The sequence below is a fragment of the Mytilus trossulus genome, chromosome 5, assembly GCF_036588685.1.
Source record: "Mytilus trossulus isolate FHL-02 chromosome 5, PNRI_Mtr1.1.1.hap1, whole genome shotgun sequence".
In the NCBI taxonomy this organism is placed as follows: Eukaryota; Metazoa; Mollusca; class Bivalvia; order Mytilida; family Mytilidae; genus Mytilus; species Mytilus trossulus.
The window spans coordinates 52,196,709-52,206,007 of record NC_086377.1 but is presented as its reverse complement, the minus strand read 5'-3'; positions in this window follow the sequence as shown (position 1 = coordinate 52,206,007).

Sequence of the window (9,299 nt, the reverse complement as noted above, 5' to 3'; positions counted from 1 at the left end):
AAGTACTTGTAGGTAAATTGAAAACTTTTCGACATCTTACTGTAAATTTGACCATTTTTTTGATAATTGTAATTGATGTTGTCTTAAAGGAGTATGTTCGATAAGGTCCTAAAATGGCCCTTTTTTTTAGCGTAAATTTCAAATTCAGATTTATCAACCAATATTACGATAAATTACAGCTAATACATTGACTAGCTATGCTATAAGCCTTTTTGTTGAAAATTTTACGTTTCTGTGTTTCATTATGACGTCACAATTTGTACTCATATTGATTTTTCACGAAAAAATCAATGAAAATGGGTAAATTTCCATAGATTATTGGACAGGAAACATAGAGCGCATACGTCGACAACAAAGATCTTTTAAAATAATGTTTGTGAAGACATTTCACATGTCTGATTTGAATTTTATGCTTGTCGACGCCTGCGCTCTATGTTTCCTGGTCCTTTATTTGGTTGAAATCTAGCTGATTTTGTCAAATTTCATCAAAATCCCTTATTTTGACCTTGTTTGGATGTGAAAATCAACGTGTTAGAATTAAACTTTGACAAAAACAGTTCTTAAAGGAGTATGTTCGATAAGGTCCTAAAATGGCCCTTTTTTTTAGCGTAAATTTCAAATTCAGATTTATCAACCAATATTACGATAAATTACAGCTAATACATTGACTAGCTATGCTATAAGCCTTTTTGTTGAAAATTTTACGTTTCTGTGTTTCATTATGACGTCACAATTTGTACTCATATTGATTTTTCACGAAAAAATCAATGAAAATGGGTAAATTTCCATAGATTATTGGACAGGAAACATAGAGCGCATACGTCGACAACAAAGATCTTTTAAAATAATGTTTGTGAAGACATTTCACATGTCTGATTTGAATTTTATGCTTGTCGACGCCTGCGCTCTATGTTTCCTGGTCCTTTATTTGGTTGAAATCTAGCTGATTTTGTCAAATTTCATCAAAATCCCTTATTTTGACCTTGTTTGGATGTGAAAATCAACGTGTTAGAATTAAACTTTGACAAAAACAGTTCTGTTTAACTTTCTTACATGTCTTTAGGGCAACTTAAAACATTTATTGTCTTGTCAATATGAACTTTATAATTGGGGTCAAATATGGCTCTTACCGAACTTACTCCTTTGTCATTTGCCCAAGACAACTTTTTAATATGTATTGATAATTGTATTTGATGTTACTTTTAATCGGTCATTTGACCAAGACAACTTTGTAATATGTATTGATAATTGTATTTGATGTTACGTTAAATTGGTCATTTGCCCAAGACAACTTTTTAATATGTATTGATAATTGTATTTGAAGTTACCTTAAATCGGTCATTTGACCAAGACAACTTTCTAACATCTATTGACAAATGCATTTGAAGTCAATTTGAACAAACAAAACATTCATTATAGAATTATAATACTTTTTAAGTAAATTTTACCACTTTTAGGATAGTTCATTCAGATGTTACCTTCAATTGACCATATTTATAGGATAATTGTAAATAACACAACAGCAAAACTGTTGTAGGTAAATTGAAAACATTTCGACATTATACTGTAAATTTGATCATTTTTTGATCATTGTAATTGATGTTATCTTAAATCTGTCATTTGCCCAAGACAACTTTTTAATATGTATTGATAATTGTATTTGATGTCACCTTAAATCGGTCATTTGACCAAGACAACTTTGTAAGATGTATTGATAATTGTATTTGATGTTACCTTTAATCGGTTATTTGATCGATATACTTTCTAACATGTATTGATAAATGCTTTTGAAGTCAATTAGAACAAACTAAACCTTCCTTATAGAATTATAATACTTTTTTTAGTAAATTTTACCGCTTTTAGGATAATTCATCCAGATGTTACCTTCAGTTGACTATATTTATAGGATTATTGTAAATAATACAACAGCAAACCTGTTGTAGGAAAATTGATAACTTTTCGACATTTTACTGTAAATTTGATCATTTTTTTGATAATTGTAATTGATGTTATCTTAAATCGGTCATTTGACCAAGACAACTTTTAAATATGTATTGATAATTGTATTTGATGTTACCTTAAATCGGTCATTTGACCAAGACAACTTTGTAATATGTATTGATAATTGTATTTGATGTTGCCTTAAATCGTTCATTTGACCAAGACAACTTTCTAACATGTATTGACAAATGCATTTTAAGTAAATTTGAACAAACCAAACCCTTGTTATAGAATTGTAATACTTTTTTTTAGTAAATTTGACCACTTTTTTGAAAATTCATTCAGATGTTCCCCTCAGTTGACAATATTTATAGGATAATTGTAAATAGTACAACTGCAAACCTGTTGTTGGTATATTGATAACTTTTCGACATTTACAGTAAATTTGTGAATTTTCTTTTGATAATTGTAATTGATGGTACCTTAAGTCGGTCAATTGACCAAGACAACTTTCTAATGTATATCAATAATTGTATTTGATGTTACCTTTAATCGGTTACTTGACCGATTTACTTTCTAACATGCATTGACAAATGCATTTGAGGTCAATTTGAACAAACTAAACCTTCATTATAGAATTTTAATACTTTTTTAGTAAATTCTACTGCTTTTAGTATAATTCATCCAGATGTTACCTTCAATCAACCATATTTATAGGATAATTGTAAATCATACAACAGCAAACCTTATGTAGGTAAATTGATAACTTTTCGACATTTTACTGTAAATTTGAAATTAATTTTGATAATTGTAATTGATGTTACCTTAAATCGGTCAATTGACCAAGACAACTTTCTAATGTGTATTGATTATGTATTTGATGTTACCTTTAATCGGTTATTTGACCGATATACTTTCTAACATGAATTGACAAATGCATTTGAAGTTAATTTGAACAATTTAAACCTTCATTATAGAATTATATTACTTTTTTAGTAAATTTTACCGCTTTTAGGATAATTCATCCAGATGTTACCTTCAGTTGACTTTAAATGGTTGACCCGTGTTAAGAGAGAGCCATATCTCTTGCACGTTAAAGACACCCTTGTAGATTTCGAAAAAGAGTAGGCTAATGCCGCTACAAGGCAGCACTCGCACCCGCAAAGTGGAAAGGGATTAATATAAGTTGCAAAACTTGTTTCCCAATCCACTATAAACAAATATGTTTAAACTAAACTAGTTGACTTTATTGATAGGATAATTGTAAATAAGACAACAGCAAACCTTATGTAGGTAAATTGATAACTTTTCGACATTTTACTGTAAGTTTAAACATTTTTTGGATAATTGTAATTCATGTTATCTTAAATCGGTCATTTGACCAAGACAACTTTTTAAAATGTATTGATAATTGTATTTGATGTAAACTTAAATCGGTCATTTGACCAAGACAACTTTCTAATGTGTATTGATAATTGTATTTGATGTTACCTTTAATCGGTTATTTGACCGATATACTTTCTAACATGTATTGACAAATGCATTTGAAGTCAATTAGAACAAACTAAACCTTCATTATAGAATTATAATACTTTTTTAGTAAATTTTACCGCTCTTAGGATAATTCATCCACATGTTACCTTCAATCGACCATATTTATAGGATTATTGTAAATAATACAACAGCAAACCTGTTGTAGATAAATTGAAATATTTTCGACATTTAACTGTAAATTTGATTTTTTTTTTGGATAATTGTAAATAATGTTACCTTAAATCGGTCATTTGACCAAGACAACTTTCTGATATGTATTGATAATTGTAGCAGGAGTAAATTTGAACTAATCAAAACTTTACTATAATTTTTTTTTTAAAATCAATAAATTTTACCACTTTTTGGACAATTTTCTTATATGTATTGATAATTGTATTGGATGTTACCTTAAATCTGTCATTTGACCAAGACAACTTTGTAATATGTATTGATAATTGTATTTGATGTTACCTTAAATCGGTCATTTGACCAAGACAACTTTCTAACATGTATTGACAAATGCATTTGAAGTCAATTTGAACAAACCAAACCTTCGTTATAGAATTGTAATACTTTTTAAGTAAATTTTACCACTTTTTGGAAAATTCATTCAGATGTTACCTTCAATTTACAATATTTATAGGATAATTGTAAATAGTACAGCTGCAAACCGGTTGTTGGTATATTGATAACTTTTCGACATTTTACTGTAAATTTGAAATTTGTTTTGATAATTGTAATTTATGTTACATTAAATCGGTCAATTGACCAACACAACTTTCTAATGTGTATTGATAATTGTTTTTAATGTTACCTTTTATCGGTTATTTGACCGATATACTTTCTAACATGTATTGACAAATGCATTTGAAGTCAATTTGAACAAACTAAACCTTCGTTATAGAATTATAATACTTTTTTAGTAAATTTTACCGCTTTTAGGATAATTCATCCAGATGTTACCTTCAGTTGACTTTATTTATAGGATAATTGTAAATAAGACAACAGCAAACCTTATGTAGGTAAATTGATAACTTTTCGACATTTTACTGTAAGTTTGAACATTTTTTTGATAACTGTAATTGATGTTATCTTAAATCGGTCATTTGACCAAGACAACTTTTTAATATGTATTGATAATTGTATTTGATGTAACCTTAAATCGGTCATTTGACCAAGACAACTTTCTAATGTGTATTGATAATTGTATTTGATGTTACCTTTAATCGGTTATTTGACCGATATACTTTCTAACATGTATTGATAAATGCATTTGAAGTCAATTAGAACAAACTAAACCTTCATTATAGAATTATAATACTTTTTTTAGTAAATTTTACCGCTTTTAGGATAATTCATTCAGATGTTACCTTCAGTTGACTATATTTAAAGGATAATTGTAAATAATACAACAGCAAACCTGTTGTAGGAAAATTGATAACTTTTCGACATTTTACTGTAAGTTTGAATATTTTTTCGATAATTGTAATTGATGTTATCTTAAATGGGTCAATTGACCAAGAAAACTTTTTGATATGTATCGATAATTGTATTTGATGTAACCTTTAATCGGTTACTTGACTGATATACTTTCTAACATGTTTTGACAAATGCATTTGAAGTCAATTTGAACAAACCAAACCTTCGTTATAGAATTGTAATACTTTTTTGTAAAGTTTACCACTTTTTTGAAAATTCATTTAGATGTTACCTTTAATTGACAATATGTATAGGATAATTGTAAATAGTACAACTGCAAATCTGTTGTTGGTATATTGATAACTTTTCGACATTTAACTGTAAATTTGAAATTTATTTTGATAATTGTAATTGATGTTACCTTAAATCGGTCAATTGACAAAGACAACTTTATAATGTGTATTGATAATTGTATTTGATGTTATCTTTAATCGGTTATTTGACCGATATACTTTCTAACATAAATTGACAAATGCATTTGAAGTTAATTTGAACAATTTAAACCTTCATTATAGAATTATAATACTTTTTTAGTAAATTTTACCGCTTTTAGGATAATACATCCAGATTTTACCTTCAGTTGACTATATTTATAGGAGTATTGTAAATAATACAACAGCAAACCTGTTGTAGGTAAATTGATAACTTTTCGACATTTTACTGTAATTTTGAACATTTTTTTGATAATTGTAATTGATGTTATCTTAAATCGGTCATTTGACCAAGACAACTTTCTAATGTGTATTCATAATTGTATTTGATGTTACCTTTAATCGGTTATTTGACTGATATACTTTCTAACATGTTTTGACAATTGCTTTTGAAGTCAATTTGAACAAACCAAACCTTCGTTATAGAATTATAATACTTTTTTAGTAAATTTTCCCACTTTTTTGATAATTCATTCAGATGTTACCTTCAATTGACCATATTTATAGGATTATTGTAAATTTTGTAAATAATACAACAGCAAACCTGTTGTTGATATATTGATAACTTTTCGACATTTTACTGTAAGTTTGAACATTTTTTTGATAACTGTAATTGATGTTATCTTAAATCGGTCATTTGACCAAGACAACTTTTTAATATGTATTGATAATTGTATTTGATGTTACCTTAAATCGGTCATTTGACCAAGACAACTTTCTAATGTGTATTGATAATTGTATTTGATGTTACCTTTAATCGGTTATTTGACCGATATACTTTCTAACATGTATTGATAAATGCATTTGAAGTCAATTAGAACAAACTAAACCTTCATTATAGAATTATAATACTTTTTTTAGTAAATTTTACCGCTTTTAGGATAATTCATGCAGATGTTACCTTCAGTTGACTATATTTATAGGATAATTGTAAATAATACAACAGCAAACCTGTTGTAGGAAAATTGATAACTTTTCGACATTTTACTGTAAGTTTGAATATTTTTTCGATAATTGTAATTGATGTTATCTTAAATGGGTCAATTGACCAAGAAAACTTTTTGATATGTATCGATAATTGTATTTGATGTAACCTTTAATCGGTTACTTGACTGATATACTTTCTAACATGTTTTGACAAATGCATTTGAAGTCAATTTGAACAAACCAAACCTTCGTTATAGAATTGTAATACTTTTTGGTAAAGTTTACCACTTTTTTGAAAATTCATTTAGATGTTACCTTTAATTGACAATATGTATAGGATAATTGTAAATAGTACAACTGCAAATCTGTTGTTGGTATATTGATAACTTTTCGACATTTAACTGTAAATTTGAAATTTATTTTGATAATTGTAATTGATGTTACCTTAAATCGGTCAATTGACAAAGACAACTTTATAATGTGTATTGATAATTGTATTTGATGTTACCTTTAATCGGTTATTTGACCGATATACTTTCTAACATAAATTGACAAATGCATTTGAAGTTAATTTGAACAATTTAAACCTTCATTATAGAATTATAATACTTTTTTAGTAAATTTTACCGCTTTTAGGATAATACATCCAGATTTTACCTTCAGTTGACTATATTTATAGGAGTATTGTAAATAATACAACAGCAAACCTGTTGTAGGTAAATTGATAACTTTTCGACATTTTACTGTAATTTTGAACATTTTTTTGATAATTGTAATTGATGTTATCTTAAATCGGTCATTTGACCAAGACAACTTTCTAATGTGTATTCATAATTGTATTTGATGTTACCTTTAATCGGTTATTTGACTGATATACTTTCTAACATGTTTTGACAATTGCTTTTGAAGTCAATTTGAACAAACCAAACCTTCGTTATAGAATTATAATACTTTTTTAGTAAATTTTCCAACTTTTTGGATAATTCATTCAGATGTTACCTTCAATTGACCATATTTATAGGATTATTGTAAATTTTGTAAATAATACAACAGCAAACCTGTTGTTGATATATTGATAACTTTTCGACATTTTACTGTAAGTTTGAACATTTTTTTGATAACTGTAATTGATGTTATCTTAAATCGGTCATTTGACCAAGACAACTTTTTTAATATGTATTGATAATTGTATTTGATGTTACCTTAAATCGGTCATTTGACCAAGACAACTTTCTAATGTGTATTGATAATTGTATTTGATGTTACCTTTAATCGGTTATTTGACCGATATACTTTCTAACATGTATTGATAAATGCATTTGAAGTCAATTAGAACAAACTAAACTTCATTATAGAATTATAATACTTTTTTTAGTAAATTTTACCGCTTTTAGGATAATTCATGCAGATGTTACCTTCAGTTGACTATATTTATAGGATAATTGTAAATAATACAACAGCAAACCTGTTGTAGGAAAATTGATAACTTTTCGACATTTTACTGTAAGTTTGAATATTTTTTCGATAATTGTAATTGATGTTATCTTAAATGGGTCAATTGACCAAGAAAACTTTTTAATATGTATCGATAATTGTATTTGATGTAACCTTTAATCGGTTACTTGACTGATATACTTTCTAACATGTTTTGACAAATGCATTTGAAGTCAATTTGAACAAACCAAACCTTCGTTATAGAATTGTAATACTTTTTTGTAAAGTTTACCACTTTTTTGAAAATTCATTTAGATGTTACCTTTAATTGACAATATGTATAGGATAATTGTAAATAGTACAACTGCAAATCTGTTGTTGGTATATTGATAACTTTTCGACATTTAACTGTAAATTTGAAATTTATTTTGATAATTGTAATTGATGTTACCTTAAATCGGTCAATTGACAAAGACAACTTTATAATGTGTATTGATAATTGTATTTGATGTTACCTTTAATCGGTTATTTGACCGATATACTTTCTAACATGAATTGACAAATGCATTTGAAGTTAATTTGAACAATTTTAACCTTCATTATAGAATTATAATACTTTTTTAGTAAATTTTACCGCTTTTAGGATAATACATCCAGATTTTACCTTCAGTTGACTATATTTATAGGAGTATTGTAAATAATACAACAGCAAACCTGTTGTAGGTAAATTGATAACTTTTCGACATTTTACTGTAATTTTGAACATTTTTTTGATAATTGTAATTGATGTTATCTTAAATCGGTCATTTGACCAAGACAACTTTCTAATGTGTTTTCATAATTGTATTTGATTTTACCTTTAAACGGTTATTTGACTGATATACTTTCTAACATGTTTTGACAAGTGCTTTTGAAGTCAATTTGAACAAACCAAACCTTCGTTATAGAATTATAATACTTTTTTTAGTAAATTTTACCGCTTTTAGGATAATTCATCCAGATATTACCTTCAGTTGACTATATTTATAGGATAATTGTAAATAATACAACAGCAAACCTGTTGTAGGAAAATTGATAACTTTTCGACATTTTACTGTAAGTTTGAATATTTTTTCGATAATTGTAATTGATGTTATCTTAAATGGGTCAATTGACCAAGAAAACTTTTTAATATGTATCGATAATTGTATTTGATGTAACCTTTAATCGGTTACTTGACTGATATACTTTCTAACATGTTTTGACAAATGCATTTGAAGTCAATTTGAACAAACCAAACCTTCGTTATAGAATTGTAATACTATTTTGTAAAGTTTACCACTTTTTTGAAAATTCATTTAGATGTTACCTTTAATTGACAATATGTATAGGATAATTGTAAATAGTACAACTGCAAATCTGTTGTTGGTATATTGATAACTTTTCGACATTTCACTGTAAATTTGAAATTTATTTTGATAATTGTAATTGATGTTACCTTAAATCGGTCAATTGACAAAGACAACTTTATAATATGTATTGATAATTGTATTTGATGTTACCTTTAATCGGTTA